Source organism: Schistocerca gregaria, chromosome 6 (assembly GCF_023897955.1).
Source record: "Schistocerca gregaria isolate iqSchGreg1 chromosome 6, iqSchGreg1.2, whole genome shotgun sequence".
NCBI classification, from domain to species: domain Eukaryota; kingdom Metazoa; phylum Arthropoda; class Insecta; order Orthoptera; family Acrididae; genus Schistocerca; species Schistocerca gregaria.
Genome location: NC_064925.1, coordinates 83424752 through 83442646, shown reverse-complemented (window position 1 = coordinate 83442646; position 17895 = coordinate 83424752).

Below are 17895 nucleotides of genomic sequence, written 5' to 3'. Positions count from 1 at the left end.
ACACTATCAGATTGAAACTTGATTTGGCTATAAATAAAACATCAATATTATGACCAATGCTGACCTTCCTTTTAATTTAACATATATGGTCGCTGTGCACGCAGCTCTCCATGGAGCTGCCAATCAATTTGAATTTTTATTTTTTTTATTGTCTTTTTTATAAAAAGCCATAACTCAAATTCTAATAATGTATTTATTCTGGAAATTTTATTGTGTGTCCTGAGGAGGTTATAAGAGCATTAACTTACGGTACAAATTTTGTCATTAACAGAGTTTTTACTTTGGACATCAAAAATTAACATTATTTTTACACACAGTCTTCTAAAAATCGGAATGTAATTGCAGGATCTCGTCCTTTTTAGTTCCAGAGAGACAGCAACACATTGCGAACAGTTCCTGAAAGTTTCATAGCATTAGGGCATACACATTTTAAGAAAAGGCTTCTAATAACGTAAAAAATGTAATACAGAATAGAAATGGTTCAAAAATTTTGTTCTCATACTTCGACATGCAATAACCTTACCTCAGTTTTAAAATCCTCCACACTGATACTCCTTATCCTCCAGGTTTCTCTTGAGCACTATGGGACATAACATCTGAGGTCATCAGTTCCCAAGAACTTAGAACTGCTTAAATCTAACTAACCTAAGGACATCATACACATCCATGTCCGAGGCAGGATTCGAACCCGCGACCGTAGCAGGTGTAAAATGCTTTTGTTGTAAACACACCAGGATCTATACCAACTACCTTCAGCACTTCAATTCTGTCATTATTTCCGTTATCGTAACATAAAACTGCATCACAAGCTATTCCCACTCCGCATTCTTCAACAACAATCATGCATTCCGTATTTTTACAGGTAACACATGAACATGAAAACTTAATAGCCGGGCGGAGAAACTCCAAATCAATAAATCTGAATCCAGTTTAATCTATATCAGCGTCATTCACTCACCCGTACAATCCTCCTGTCTCAAGTTTCGATGCTGAATCTGAGAGCTTATGCTCTTCATTTCGAGCTGCATCCTCTTTTTTGTTAGTAAACCGATTTCCATGAAACCTCCGTTTCCTAAATACAGTTTTTGCACCATTATGCGTTAATATTGACTTCCACTTAAAGATTTGGGAATTCAACTTTCCACCTACTAACATGTGCTAGTATTATCAAAACGTAAATAAACCACATGCAAGAAAGGTTTCAGGGAAAGGTATAGATGTCAGCCTGACATATTGGTGTCAGCCAAAGATATCAAAAGAAAATAGCCTTCAGACAAAAATTTCGCTGAAGTTCTCCAAATGACGAAAAGGTGGGAGTGGCCAGCAGTACAGAGTTAATTAATTTAACACTTTAAAGGCATTTCTAAAGCTCCCATCACGACAAACTTCACACACAACATAGATTAAACGGTGCAGATCAAGAAAATAATATTTTTGAAAAAAAAAACAGTTTTTCGGACCAAAATCCTCATTAAATTCCCCCTTAAGGAAATGCAGTTGGAAGGTACATTCATTAGTATACAGGGTGTTTAAGAAGCAATGGTCAATAATTCACACCTGGGAAGTACAGGCCAAAGTAGCTAAAAAGCTTCAATAAACATTGGTGCGCAAACCAACAGTCTTCGGAATACAACACATTTTCTGTTGTGGTTCATCAGTATCTAGTATCTAGGAATACATGGAATGTCTAAACGTCAACGGAGATGTTCGAAATGCCGTCCACACGTCTGAATGCAACATTTAACTCGTCTCTGAAATGAGTTTTGAATCTTCTGGAACCGCGAGACCGCTACGGTCGCAAGTTCGAATCCTGCTTCGGGCATGAATGTGTGTGATGTCCTTAAGTAAGTTCTAGGGGACTGATGACCTCAGCAGTTAAATCCCATAGTGCTCAGAGCCGTTTGAACCTGAAGATATTGCGCGCATGGCGTGGCCATCTCACTCTCTCAATTTCAGTCCCATAGATCATGTCTGGGATGCACTAAGAATACGGGTTGCATCACCACTGCAACCTATCAACCACTCTCCAAGACTTGCGAAGGGCTCTGCAGGAAAAATGGACGTTATTGCCTCAATATGAAATTGCTGGCGTTATTCACGGCATGCTCCGACGTTGTCACGCCTTCACAGGCGGTCAAACCCTATAGTGAGCACCATAACCAGTTGTGCAAGGTGTTTGTAAATCTGTTAAGTTGGAAAAAACGAAGAACATTTTCATTTACCGTTAAGTATGTTGCAGTTGTTTACGTTCCATGTTCTGTACGCTGTTCCTAATTTTCTGTCAACCGCTTGTACTTTTTCGGGACAAAATAAACGTAACCTTGCAAAATTTCTGTATGTTGCTTTAATTTTGGAGAACAGCGAAAAGCCACGACACTAAACGGGTCCTGCCGTAAGCGGGTGAGATGCTCTTACAGTGTGCACGATTTATCTGTCCAGTTTCACTTCTTAAATACTCGTTGGAGAAAAGCAACAGAGGAGAGCGCTAGTAGAAGCCTGCTGAGAGATCTGTAATGGCCGCACAACCATGAGACGAGCGATATGGCGTCTAATAATAACCTCGCAGTATAGACTCGAGCACCGCACCGAGCCTGTTGCTTGTTGGGGTTCAGAAGAAGAATCGTCTCCGGCATGGAATGCGAGGCAGCAGAATATAGCAGCCAGCCCTCTCCTCTAGTGCCCAGTTCTCAAACAGCACGGGCCAACAGCCGCGAACAAACTCGTCTCAGGCGCAGCATTCGAAAACTACAGCATTTTTCGACCTCGTGTAAACTGCTTCTAGCCGACACGATCATGAAGGGTAGTCAAATCCCGTGTGTGGCCCAGTTTCTGCACGTACGCTGTTCATAATGACTGCAAAGAGACTACCGTTGAGCGACACGTGTGGTTTACCTCTCGATACAGCGTTATTCAGGAGGAATAGTAAATACACTACTGGCGATTAAAATTGCTACACCACGAAGATGACGTACTACAGACGCGTAATTGAACGGACAGGAAGAAGATGCTGTGATAAGCAAATAATTAGCGAGCATACACATAACGTGCTGACATGAGTAAAGTTTCCAACCGATTTCTCATACACAAACAGCAGTTGACCGGCGTTGCATGGTGAAACGTTGTTGTGATGCTTCGTGTAAGGAGGAGAAATGCGTACCACCACGTTTCCGACTTTGATAAAGGTCGGATTGTAGCCTATTGCGATTGCTGTTTATCGTATCGCGACATTGCTGCTCGCGTTGGTCGAGATCCAATGACTGCTAGCAGAATATGGAATCGGTGGGTTCAGGAGGGTAATACGGAACGCCGTGCTGGATCCCAACGGCCTCATATCACTAGCAGTCCAGATGACAGCCATCTTATCCGCATGGCTGTAACGGACCGTGCAGCCACGCCTCGATCCATGAGTCAACAGATGGGGACGTTTGCAAGACAACAACTATCTATACGAATAGTTCGACGACGTTTGCAGCAGCATAGACTATCAGCTCGGAGACCAAGGCTGCCGTTTCCCTTCACGCTGCATCACAGACAGGAAAGTCTGCGATGGTGTGTTCTGTTTACAGCATCATGATGGTCGCATCCGTGTTTTGCAAAGTCGTGGAGAACGCTCTGGTATGATTTTTTTTAGTAATTTAATTGAAAGCTTTGTTGCTTTGGTAAAAGTAAAATTGGTTCTTTTTGTCGTGACAGAATAAATTACTATTAATCACACCAGATGTGTCGGAGAACAGCAGCAATATGTGTAATTGATCCAGCTTTAAGAAATTCTATTACCTTTTAGCGGAAAATTCGTGCGGTACTCTCCGACGTTAGAAAAGTCGTGGTGTTCCGTTCGGAGCAGGAGGCGGCTGTCTTTTGTCATTCGCGATATCGAAAATTACTAAAAATTGAACAGAAATATTTTTCGGAGGAAGATCGCGGGGAGAAAACAGGCAGAAGTTACATGGAAGAAACCTAAGGGACCAACTAATTGGATTTGTACGAACATATAAACGGAACTGAAATAACTTGGAATAAATACTATAACGATGTCGTCACGACAGCCTCCTGTTCCGACAGAACACACGCTGGATCATAAGCTGCATAAATCTTTTAAACAGAAAAGATTATCACAAGTATAATTAATGAAAATAAGGTTGAGAGATTTTCTTTGAAATTAAATAAACTTCAAGGTTACAAGTATTATATTATGAAACGGAAACTTACATTAACATGGCCACCCATTGTGGCGGTGGAGCGAATTTTCATGATACACATTTTCGATTGTTTGTGGCTACATATATTTTTAATTACTTAAACTCTTAAATTTACAATAAATTGATTATATCAGAATGGAGCACAATACTTTTGCGTCCGACTCGCAACACATTCACAGAAGAACAGCTAGAGAGCGGCGCGGCTCCCTGCAGAAGTAAAAATTGGCAATTGTTATTTTGAAACATAGGTGCATCGTTTTTTTACTGATCGATAGCAGCGTATAACAGTTTATAGCTATCGTGATATTCTGCGCTTTTCAGGAGCGCGGAAAAGATATCTGGTTACAACATTCATTGGTATATGTTAAAAGTTCGCACATACTGACGCGAATACAAAAAAAACTTTTACGTGTTAAAAATCGCAGTGATAAAGGCTGTAATGTCACAACGCACATTGGAAGCGTGTATTCGTCATCGCCTTACTGGCGTATCACCCGGCGTGATGGTATGGGGTGGCATTGTTTACACGTCTCCGTCACCTCTTGATCGCATTCACGAGACGTTCAACAGTCGAGGTTACATTTCAGATGTGTTACGACCCGTGGCTCTACCCTCCATTCGATCCCTGCGAACCAGGATATTGCGCGACCGCATTTTCCAGGTCCTTTATAGGACTTTCTGGATACAGAAAATGTTCGACTGCTGCCCTGGCCAGCACATTCTCCAGATCCCTCACCAACTGAAAACGTCTGGTCAATGGTGGCCGAGCAACTGGCTCTTCACAATACGCCAGTCACTGCTCTTGATGAACTGTGGTATCGTGTTGAAGCTGCATGGGCAGCTGTACCTGTACACGCCATCCAAGCTCTGTGGACTCAATGCCCAGGCGTATCAAGTACTTTATTTACGGCCAGAGCTGGTTGTTCTGGCTACTGACTTCTCAGGATCTATGCACCCAAATTGCGTGAAAAGGTAATCACATGTCATTTCTAGTGTAATATATTTGTCCAGTGAATACCCGTTTACCATCTGCATTTCTTCTTGATGTAGCATTTTAATGGCCACTAGTGTTATTTAATATTTCGTAGTAAAGATTAATTTTATTGAACATTCCTTATAACATCTGTCAAGTCTCTACTGGTGTGTGTGAATTCCTAAGGTAAGAAATTGCTGTGGTCATCGGTTCCAAACTCTGCTGGTGACTAATATGCCACTGTGATATGTCCCGACTGATGCTGAATAAGTAATGGTACACAAAAAAAGGTCCGAACGCTGTTGCAGAGGCAACGGAAAAAGCATGCGAAGTTCAGAAGAACGCGAAATCCTGAAGATGGGCTAAAATTTACAGACGCGCGAAATTTGGCACGTACTTCGATGCGAGATGCCTTTAATATGTTCCACAACGAAACATTGTCTCGAAATTTGGTAGAAAATCCGAAGAAATTCTGGTCGTATGTAAAGTACACAAGCGGCAAGACGCAGTCAATACCTTCGCTGCGCAGTGCCGATGGTACTGTTATCGACGACTGTGCCGCTAAAGCGGAGTTATTGAACGCAGTTTTCCGAAATTCCTTCACCAGGGAAGACGAATGGAATATTCCAGAATTTGAAACACGAACATCTGCTAGCATGAGTTTCTTAGAAGTAGGTACCTTAGGGGTTGCGAAGCAACTCAAATCGCGTTCTACGGGCAAGTCTTCAGGTCCAGATTGTATACCGATTAGGTTCCTTTCAGATTACGCTGATACAATAGCTCCCTACTTAGCACTCATATGCAACCGCTCGCTCACCGATAGATCTGTACCTACAGATTGGAAAATTGCGCAGGTCGCACCAGTGTTCAAGAAGGGTAGTAGGAGTAATCCATCGAACTACAGACCTATATCATTGACGTCGGTTTGCAGTAGGGTTTTGGAGCATATACTGTATTCAAACATTATGAATCACCTCGAAGAGAACGATCTATTGACACGTAATCAGCATGGCTTCAGAAAACATCGCTCTTGTGCAACGCAGCTAGCTCTTTATTCGCACGAAGTAAAGGCTGCTATCGACAGGGGATCTCAAGTTGATTCCGTATTTCTAGATTTCCGGAAAGCTTTTGACACCGTTCCTCACAAGCGACTTCTAATCAAGCTGCGGAGCTATGGGGTATCGTCTCAGTTGTGCGACTGGATTCGTGATTTCCTGTCAGGAAGGTCGCAGTTCGTAGTAATAGACGGCAAATCATCGAGTAAAATGAAGTGATATCAGGTGTTCCCCAGGGAAGCTTCCTGGGACCTCTACTGTTCCTGATCTATATAAATGACCTGGGTGACAATCTGAGCAGTTCTCTTAGGTTGTTCGCAGATGATGCTGTAATTTACCGTCTAGTAAGGTCATCCTAAGACCAGTATCAGCTGCAAAGCGATTTAGAAAAGATTGCTGTATGGTGTGTCAGGTGGCAGTTGATGCTAAATAACGAAAAGTGTGAGATGATCCACATGACTTCCAAAAGAAATCCGTTGGAATTCGATTACTCGATAAATAGTACAATTCTCAAGGCTATCAATTCAACTAAGTACCTGGGTGTTAAAATTACGAACAACTTCAGTTGGAAGGACCACATAGATAATATTGTCGGGAAGGCGAGCCAAAGGTTGCGTTTCATTGGCAGGACACTTAGAAGATGCAACAAGTCCACTAAAGAGACAGCTTACACTACACTCGTTCGTCCTCTGTTAGAATATTGCTGCGCGGTGTGGGATCCTTACCAGGTGGGATTGACGGAGGACATCGAGAGGATGCAAAGAAGGGCAGCTCGTTTTGTATTATCGCGTTATAGAGGAGAGAGTGTGGCAGATATGATACACGAGTTGGGATGGAAGTCATTACAGCATAGACGTTTTTCGTCGCGGCGAGAGCTTTTTACGAAATTTCAGTCACCAACTTTTTCTTCCGAATGCGAAAATATTTTGTTGAGCCCAACCTACATAGGTAAGAATGATCATCAAAATAAAATAAGAGAAATCAGAGCTCGAACAGAAACGTTTAGGTGTTCGTTTTTCCCGCTCGCTGTTCGGGAGTGGAATAGTAGAGAGATAGTATGATTGTGGTTCGATGAACCCTCTGCCAAGCACTTAAATGTGAATTGCAGAGTAGTCATGTAGATGTAGATGTAGATGAACACATTTTCTTTCTCGACCAATTTCTTTTAAAAAATGCGGTATTTGTTGTGGGACATCGTGGGATATTCTTGCTTCAACGCTCTCTCTAAGTTCGAATACTTGGTGGCGCTTTTTTGGTGTCTGTAACGGAAGCGCGTTTCTTTTGGCGGAGAATCAGACCATCGCAGATATTCACAGTCCCTCGTAGGATGTCTGCGGAATCCAGGCAGTGGACAGAATCTCGGCGAGTCGTAGGGCATGGGGCCTGTCCTCATCACACGGTAGCGCAAAACTGTCCGGTCTCCTGCATGCCAACCGGCCACACACGCAGCTGTGACTCCTGCGCTGCTGAAACTTCCGGACACTGCCATTCGAGGTGAACGACGGATGACAGCCAAACACTTCGCTGCCCAAATGAACGTCTCTGTTGATAGTGCAGACGCTCTCGTCTACTAGTTGGGATAAGCAAAAGTGTGTTCCCGCTGAGTTCATAGCCACCTAACAGATCAACCTAAAGAGCATCAAAGGACCATCTAGACGGAATCGCGTGAGCTTCACGAGACTGATTGTGACGATTTTCGTCTAACATCGGTACAGGCGTTGAAACATGGTTTCATTATTTCGAACCGGAAACAAAATTGCAACTCACGGAGTGGCGCCACACCGGCGCTTCTCTGGAAAAATAAGTTTGAAATACGCACCCTCAACCGGTAAAGGCATAGGAACGGTCTTCTGGGACTCTGATGGGGTTATTTTGTTTTATGTCCTCCCTCATAGTGCAACGATCAGCTTTTCCATGTATTTTGGAACCCTCAGGGAATTGAAGAAACTACACTCCTGGAAATTGAAATAAGAACACCGTGAATTCATTGTCCCCGGAAGGGGAAACTTTATTGACACATTCCTGGGTTCAGATACATCACACGATCACACTGACAGAACTACAGGCACATAGACACAGGCAACAGAGCATGCACAATGTCGGCACTAGTACAGTGTATATCCACCTTTCGCAGCAATGCAGGCTGCTATTCTCCAATGGAGACGATCGTAGAGATGCTGGATGTAGTCCTGTGGAACGGCTTGCCATGCCATTTCCACCTGGCACCTCAGTTGAACCAGCTTTCGTGCTGGACGTGCAGACCGCGTGAGACGACGCTTCATCCAGTCCCAAACATGCTCAATGGGGGACAGAACCGGAGATCTTGCTGGCCAGGCTAGTTGACTTACACCTTCTAGAGCACGTTGGGTGGCACGGGATACGTGCGGACGTGCATTGACCTGTTGGAACAGCAAGTTCCCTTGTCGGTCTAGGAATGGTAGAATGATGGGTTCGATGACGGTTCGGATGTACCGTGCACTATTCAGTGTCCCCTCGACGATCACCAGAGGTGTACGGCCAGTGTAGGAGATCGCTCCCCACACCATGATGCCGGGTGTTGACCCTGTGTGCCTCGGTCGTATGCAGTCCTGATTGTGGCGCTCACCTGCACGCCGCCAAACACGCATACGACCATCATTGGCACCAAGGCAGAACCGACTCTCATCGCTGAAGACGACACGTCTCCATTCGTCCCTCCATTCACGCCTGTCGCGACGCCACTGGAGGCGGGCTGCACGATGTTGGGGCGTGAGCGGAAGACGGCCTAACAGTGTGCGGGAACGTAGCCGAGCTTCATGGAGACGGTTGCGAATGGTCCTCGCCGATATCCCAGGAGCAACAGTGTCCCTAATTTGCTGGGAAGTGGCGGTGGGGTCCCCTACGGCACTGCGTAGGATCCTACGGTCTTGGCGTGCATCCGTGCGTCGCTGCGGTCCGGTCCCAGGGCGACGGGCACGTGCACCTTCCGCCGACCACTGGCGACAACACCGATGTACTGTGGAGACCTCACGCCCCACGTGTTGAGCAATTCGGCGGTACGTCCACCCGGCCTCCCGCATGCCCACTATACGCCCTCGCTCAAAGTCCGTCAACTGCACATACGGTTCACGTCCACGCTGTCGCGGCATGCTACCAGTGTTACAGACTGCGATGGAGCTCCGTATGCCACGGCAAACTGGCTGACACTGACGGCGGCGGTGCACAAATGCTGCGCGCCAACACCGCGGTTCCTGGTGTGTTCGCTGTGCCGTGCGTGTGATCATTGCTTGTACAGCCCTCTCGCAGTGTCCGGAGCAAGTATGGTGGGTCTGACACACCGGTGTCAATGTGTTCTTTTTTCCATTTCCAGGAGTGTATTTCATCTTGTCGGTCGCCGTAGAAATGCAAACGAACTTATTCTTTTCCAAGACAACGCCAGGCCTCACACAGTAACATTCATAGGTAGTCAGTTCGTTTCCTTTGATTACATTTCCTTTGCAGACGTCGTTCTTCAATTAACCCCACAGGCTAAAATCTAAAGGGGTGGGACGAGAACTTCGTGGCAAGAAATAACGTGACTGTTTCTGCCTCTACAGCCGTCCACAACTGCGTTAGTGTCACTGGCATCGGGTTTTGTGCACGAAGTGACCTCCAGATTATGTTCCATACATGTTCGGTGAGGTTCATATCGGCAGATCTGGGTGGCCAAATCATTCGCTCCAGGTATTCAGAATGTTCTTCAAACGAATCGCGAACCATTGAGCCCAGTGAAATAGAGCATTATCGTTCCTTAGAAATCCATCGTTGTTTGGCTGCAAATGGTCTTCAAGAAGCCAGACATAACCATTTCCAAATAAATTATCGGTTCAGGTGGACCAGTGGCCCCAGTCCACTCCATGCAAACATGCCCCACGATATTGTACCGGGTGATCAAAAAGTCAGTATAAATTTGAAAACTTAATAAACCACGGAATAATGTAGATAGAGAGGTAAAAATTGACACACATGCTTGGAATGACATGGGGTTTTATAAGAACAAACAAAGTTCACAAAATATCATGACAGATGGCGCTGGTCAGCAAAACGTCAGTGACTGCGCATGACAATCGTGTATAAAAGGAGCTGTAATGAGAGAGAGAATCAGATGCGCCAGCAGTCGCAGCATGTTGACGTTACCTGAAAAGGCGCTTTTAGTGAAGCTGTATTATCAGAATGGGGAATATGCTAGTTCAGCGTTACGATGCTATCGCCACAGGAAGGGTCCGTTGAGAAATGCAGCTGTGGCGAGAATGATTTCGAAGATCGAAGCCACGGGTTGTTTAGACGATAGACCCCGTAGCGGCCGACCGAGCACAAGGCATAATGCTGCTGAGACAGTTCAGGAAAAAATGGAGACTGTAGCGGGTTCGTCTATGCACGGGGAAGTCAGCGCTCGTGCAGTCGCACGTCGCATCGGCATTCCATACACTACTGTTTGGTTGGCACTGAGGCGTACCCTCCGATGCTATCCGTACAAAATCCATCGTCATCATGAACTGTTACCTGGCGATTTAGTGAAGCGGAAGGCATTTGCGGTGTGGGCGTGTCATAAGATGACGATTGGTTGGGTAACGTGTTGTGGACCGACGAAACTCATTTCACGCTCCGAGGGTCTGTGAACGCCCACAACTGCAGAATTTGGGCTACCGAAAATCCTAGAACTGTCGTGGAAACTCTATTGCACGACGAGAAAGTCACGGTATGGGTTGTATTTACCACATCTACCGTTATCGGGCCTTTTCTCCTTCGAAGAAATGCGTGATTCTGGTTTTGTAACTGCTACCGTGACGGGTGAGAGGTACGCCGATATGTTACAGAATCGCATCATCCCCAGCCTGGTTGAAAAACACCTGCTGGAACGTGCGATGTTTATGCAGGATGAGGCTCCACCCAATATTGCTAGACGCGTGAAAGATCTCCTGCGCGCGTCATTTGGTAAGGATCGTGTGCTCAGCCGCCACTTTCGTCATGCTTGCCCTCCCAGGTCCCCAGACCTCAGTCAGTGCGATTATTGGGGTTATGTGAAGTCGCAACTGTATCGTGATCGACCGACATCTCGGGATGATGAAAGACAACATCCGACTCCAATGCCTCACCATAACTCCGAACATGCTTTACAGTGCTGTTCACAACTTTATTCCTCGACTACAGCTAACGTTGAGGAAAGATGGTGGACATATTCAGCATTCCTGTAAAGAACATCATATTTCCTTTGTCTTACTTTGTTATGCTAATTATTGCTATTCTGACCAGACGAAGCGCCATCTGTCGGACATTTTGTGAACTTTTGTATTTTTTGGGTTATAATAAAACCACATGTCATTCGAAGCATGTGTTTCAATTTGTACCCCTCTATTTACATTATTCCATGATTTTTTCAGTTTTCAAATTTATACTGACTGTTTGATCACCCAGTAGAGCCAACACCAATTTGCGCAGTGCCCTGGGTCCACGGCTTCGTGGGGTCAGTGCCACATTCGCACCTACTACCACTTCTCACCAACCGAAATTGGGACTGATCTGAGCAGGCCACGGTTTCCAGTCCACTAGAGTCCAGTCGACGTGGTCATGAGCGCTGGATAGGCGGTGCACGCGGCGTCGTGCTGTTAGCTAAGGCACTCACATCGGTCGTCTGCTGCCACAGCCCGTCAACGCCACATTTCGCCGCACTGTTCTAACGAATACATTCTTAGTGCGGCCGACATTGATTTCTGCTGTTATTTCAGACAGTATTGCTTATCTGTTAGTACTTACATATCTACGCATATGCCTCTACTCTCGGTCGTTAAGGGGAGGTTTACTATCTTTGGCCTGAAAAAAGCATCTTCTTTGAGAACTCTTTCTTGGGGATATGTTATAAGTATCAATGTCAAATTTGGTCAAAATGTTTATTGATATTTTTTTCTACAATTTGGAATTTTTTCACCGGAATTGTCGAAGAGCGAAGGCGGAAGTGCCGTCGGAACAAAGCAAAATTTCGATGTAGACCTCCACGCTCTGTATGTCACAGGTCAGCCGGCTCGTATGAAATCAAAATTGAGTTGACGTTAGCGTAGTATGTAAGATTCTTTAGGAGTTGTACCTCGCTTAAGTTATTTGGACCATAGGAAACAAAATGGCGGCCATTTGAAAAAATGGGGTTTTTTCATCGATTTCTGTATTTCGTCGGCCAAGTAAAAATATTTATAGTTCATGATTCGGAATAAAAGTGGTACAACTCCTAGACAATTTAGTTAGCTTCGTCAGAAACAAAGAATCATGCCAATGGCTTCAGTAGATTTGAACTTATAATGCCGCGCGATAAAAAAAAGCGTCATTTCGAGAAAAACGCGTTTGAAGTTTCACTACATATAAATGCAATATTATGCAACTTACGTTTAATCTGCTATTCCGGGTCCATAAACTAATCCTCCAAAAGAAAAAAAAAATTGTACGTGAAAAAGGCCGATTTCAGTCAGGTTCATTTTTTGTTCCGTATTCGGAAAAACCGTTTCAGGGGTGGATTCTAAATACTTTTATTGATCCAAAACTGCAATTTAAAAATAATCGATTTTTTGAGCCAAAAGATAGTAAACCTTCCCTTAAGTGAAGGCGTTCGTCCAATCCGTTGTCCGCAGTGAGTCGTAATGCCTGAAAAGTATTTTCGGCACAATCTTGGATCTCGGAATACTTAATTGCCTGACCATTTCCAAAATGAAATGATCCATGCGTCTAGCTCCAACTACCATTTTGCGTTCAGACTCTGTTAATTCCCGTAGTGCGGACATAACCGAGTCAGAAACGTTTTCACATGAATCACCTAAGTACAAATAATACCTCCGCCAATGTACTGTCCTTTCCTACCTTGCTTACGCTGCACCACCGTCATCTGTATATGTGCATATCGCTATACCGTGACTTCTCAGAGTATTGTTCTATACTTTGGAATGGTGCTCTAAGTAATCGCCGGCCGGAGTGGCCGAGCGGTTCTGGGCGCGACAGCCTGGAACCGCGCGACCGCTACTGTTACAGGTTCGAATCCTGCCTCGGGCAAGGATGTCTGTGATGTCCTTAGGTTAGTTAGGTTTAAGTAGTTCTAAGTTCTAGGGGACTGATGACCTCAGAAGTTAAGTCCCATAGTGCTCAGAGCCATTTGAACCATTTTTCTAAGTAATTCTGTGAACTAAAATTACATTCGATTTCAGAGTTCTTATTCAAATCAACACTGTCAGTAAGGCATGCATTAAGTTACAAACTACGTTTTGGAGGGGTGTGAATTAGCTGACCGGACAAAACGGGTGGCTAGGAACATGGTTCACAAATTTGGTTCATACAGTGTTAGCAGAACCAGGTACGTGTCGTTTTCGGGTTCTTAGAATGCCTCACCTGAGTGGGTCATTAGGAAAGATAAAATGCTCTCCAAAGATCCTCGAGGTGAATGCCAGTTATTTTTTTTTTTAAATAATGTTAATTCAGTAGTTGGCACAGTGCTCAAGTGCACTTCCTGGCAGCTCAGCAGCTCACGGTAGATTCTCTCTGCGGCCGTTCTTTTCTCTTTGACTTTATTTGATTACATGCGAAATCGAACTGTTAATTTTAAACTTTAACTATACGTAAACAGTTCAATTTGCATACCAAAAATTAACATACTGATTTTAATTAAGAATACTTAAAAATAAGAATTGTCTTAAATGATACATACGTACAACTGTAGATATTTCCTGTAGAACGAGGTTGTGTGATTTCAGTTGACCTTCAGCAACAACGTGCTGTTGCCATAGCCTCGCCCTATCCTTTATTTATTGTCCCTCGTTTGTTTAGAACCTACTGCTCTGACCATGTAGTCGGCCCTTGCTGAGACTTTGTAACGGCTTCTACAGCTACTTGCAGGGAGAATCCATAAACACTTATTATTTCATGGGAAAATGGAAGCCCAACAAGAGTCTTCTCCCACTGAAGCTGTAAGGTGCCAGGACATGGGCACTTACATGTTAGCTTACCAACATTAGTATTAATAATAAAGGGACTCACAAGGGCATCAGAACATGACTCTATTGAATTATGATAAATATGAGGCACTCTCGAGCAGTATTCCCTGCATGTCTGCATGATTAAGTCACTAACTTAAAAGCGTTGGTGAAAAGCGTCGGAAGTTGAGAATTGTGGAATATAAAGTCTGCAGCTGGCCGTAGCTCGTCGGGCCGCCGTGGGCGGCAGGTAGCGGTCACCGGAAACGTGGGACAATACGGAGCTTTTGGGGATAGCCCGACATCCGGAGCCGCCTGTGCTGGGCAACACGTGGCGAAGACGGGAATTTCGTTTGCCTACTCGATCACTGGCTAGATCTCAGAAATGCAATTGGAGGGGTTTCGTCGATGATAGAGCGTTCGACATTGGCCGAAACGGAGTATTCTTCCGCCGCGTTTTCTACGCGTGGAAGACGGGAGAATTGTGGAGAGATTGGACTTCGTCTTCAGCCATCGAGCGGTACAGACTTGGAGACGGCGTCTTGGCCATGGTCTTCGAATGGAGATATACGGTCTGTATCGCAACACTGCACCAACGCGTGTTCCGTGCAGAGTTCTGTGGTTAGAGCTCTTTGTGTGCTCAGGAGCGAGATTTTCACCAACGCTTAACGACTTCTAACAACTTACCAAATACTCTTGATCTGGTAGTTATCCTTGCGAGGTGTCGAGTATTTATCACTGTAGCTGCCGGGCGCGTAAATTGCAAATTGTTAATGTGCTATTCTCAGGAGTGTATGGGTGGACAAAGAAATTCACTTTTTTTTTGTTGTAAATTTTGTCAGTTGTGGCGGATATCAATGTAAAATTAAACGCCAAAATGCCAATATTATAATGGAACTAACGACTTCATTGTAGCTAGGATTTACCCTGTCCCAGTAAGATTTACGTGTAGTCTAGTCACTTCACAGCTCGCCCAGACGGGAAGGAAAGAAGGTTAGCAGTCTTCTATTTCAGCGACGGATAAATAAGATTACAAAGTGACTGGTGAAATAATGGAAACTAAAACTTTGATGAAAATTTTTTAAGAACTCTCTGTGTTACTGTTAACTAGGCTTTTTTAATGTATAAAAGAAATGGTGTCATCCACAGTACTCCTTCGTCTGTGAGGCCAGTATCAGTACCTATGTGTCAAACAACTGCAGAGCAAATTATTGAAATCACGAATAAGAATTTCGTCGTAAATGATGAACATTTGATATCACTCACCTAATCTCTCTCTCTCTCTCTCTCTCTCTCTCTCTCTCTTTCTTTCTCTCTCTGTCTCCCTCTTTGATGACAAACAGTTATACAATATGTAGTCCCGTTTTACTTGTTACAGGTTACTTTTTCAATTACAGACGTGAATAACAATGATTACAATCCTAAAGAATATTACTTACCGATCTTCTCTTGTACTTCACTGTCCATGACTGATAAGAACGAATTCACTGGTTTCGTTGATACTCAGCCAAACAGGAATGTCATCAAGAAAATAAAGATCGCCGTTCTGAACAAAAAGGATGATCTTCAAATTTGAACGAAAGAAATAGAAGAATGTAGCGCTAGAAATGACAGAATTATATTCATCAACCCCGAAACAAGTGAAAGATTTCAGGAGAGCATGTGGTCGTTATGGACAAGTGACGACGCGAACACTAAAAAGGGCAATGGCAGTCGCGTTCGTACATTTGTCAGAAAAAAACTTAATTTATTGCTATTGATATCTGGGTAAAAAGCTTAAAACGTAAATATTTACTAATGCTGCGAAAATTCATCAAAATATCCAGCAAAGATTATGTCGCCTTTTCGAAGAAACGATGAAAGCAGCAGAGAAATTTTGTATACAGACGAGACACACAGCGCCAAGCTTCAATTCTGATTATCTAATTAAAAATGACCAGGCTGGATGCTACTATCAACTAACGTACGCCAAATCACTTGTTTACAAGACTGCAAAGATAGTTTTTGTAAAAACTCAATGTGCCCAAAACCACACACTCTTACAGAGCGATGTACTGTTTCAGGGAAACGGTTGTTCCTTGTATGTTCCTTAGGTATGCAGATGCCTGGCAATATATTTTCTCCTCGAGTTTCTGGTGGTGTAAAGAAACCAGGATAGTTAAAGCTCTTTGCCTTTCCGTTTAGTTCCCCAGAATGACTGTTTCCAGCAGGACCTAACTTGCAGCAGTTTTATCGTTGCTGACATTTCCTCCTTTTCTATGGGGGAGATTTAAAACGCGCTATTTTTGCATTTATGAAGAAAAAAAAGTGTTCGGGAACGGAAAGTAAAATATCCAGAAATGGACTGCAGACCTTGCATTTTAAGTGGACTTGACCGTCTGCTGCCCACGGTAAGACACTGCAAGGTCAGAAACAACTTTCTGATTAGACGGGGATGCATTTGAAAAGAAAATCAAGTCGCAGAAGGGGCACATTGTGAGGTATACAGTCGAGTTCACTAAGATAACTGGCGTTAAAGAAGGTGCGAGATTTGAAGGAGTCGTTGACCTTCAAAGAATTACAAGGAGCAGCGTTTTGAGGACACTCCCAATCTTACTTCAGTTTCGGAGACCGTTTGCGCATCCAGTTGAAACCGCCACTGTACATGTGGAGAAGTAACTTATTGACCTGTAACGAAATTCCCTTTTTAATGACAAATCCTTTTACGTTAAAGCTGTCTAGGACATCTACACAGCTTTCCGCAGGTAGAGTTTTCACATCTCCATAATGAGTGTGTGTAAGTGATATAGTATTTCCTTCGACATATTGTGGGAAAGGCCTTTCTTCGATTATTAGACTAAATAAGTAACGATTGCGTGACAAACTAAATGAAACTGACTGCGTCAGTGAGTATCGCGATAGTTTGTGTCAGACAAAAATTCTATAATTTCTTCACCAAACCAAAAATAATTAAATAACAAAGAAAATGTGGTTTTTTGTGATTCTTGAGTTTCTCCCGGCGTATTTGATAATCAAAATATCCACGGGTGTACTGCCGGTCTATAGTGTCCAACGGGCACAATATTTCGGCGATCAAACATGTCGCCATCATCAGGTGAACTGACGACACGTTCACAGGAGCTCAGTCAGTCAGTTCACCTGATGATGGCGACATGTTTGATCGCCGAAATATTGTGCCCGTTGGACACTATAGACCGGCAGTACACCCGTGGATATTTTGATTAAAATGTGGTTTGTTTGTATCTGTGATGTTAAGGAATACGAACTGTAAAACTAAGTCGTATAGAGTGTAGACTGCATTTCCATCTAAATACAGCATGACCGCAGTTTCCCCCTCTTCCCCTTCCTCATGCTCGGAAAGAGTGGCGTGGTGGTGGGGGAAGTGCGCAGTGAGGCTGAGCGCTACGCCTCAAGTGCCAAGGCACGTCACGCAAGCCAAATTCTTGTCTACTCCTGCACTAGTACCTGAGATACGGTCTCTAATGCTATAACACAGTCGTGATTTATTTTCAATATTTTTTCAAATATTTTCTTATGTTGTACTATCGAAAATACACTACTTGCCATTAAGATTGCTACTCCACGAAGATGACGTGCTACAGACGCGAAATTTAACCGACAGGAAGAAGATGCTGTGATACGCAAATGATCAGCTTTTCAGAGCATTCACACAAGGTTGGTGCTGGTGGCGACACCTACAACGT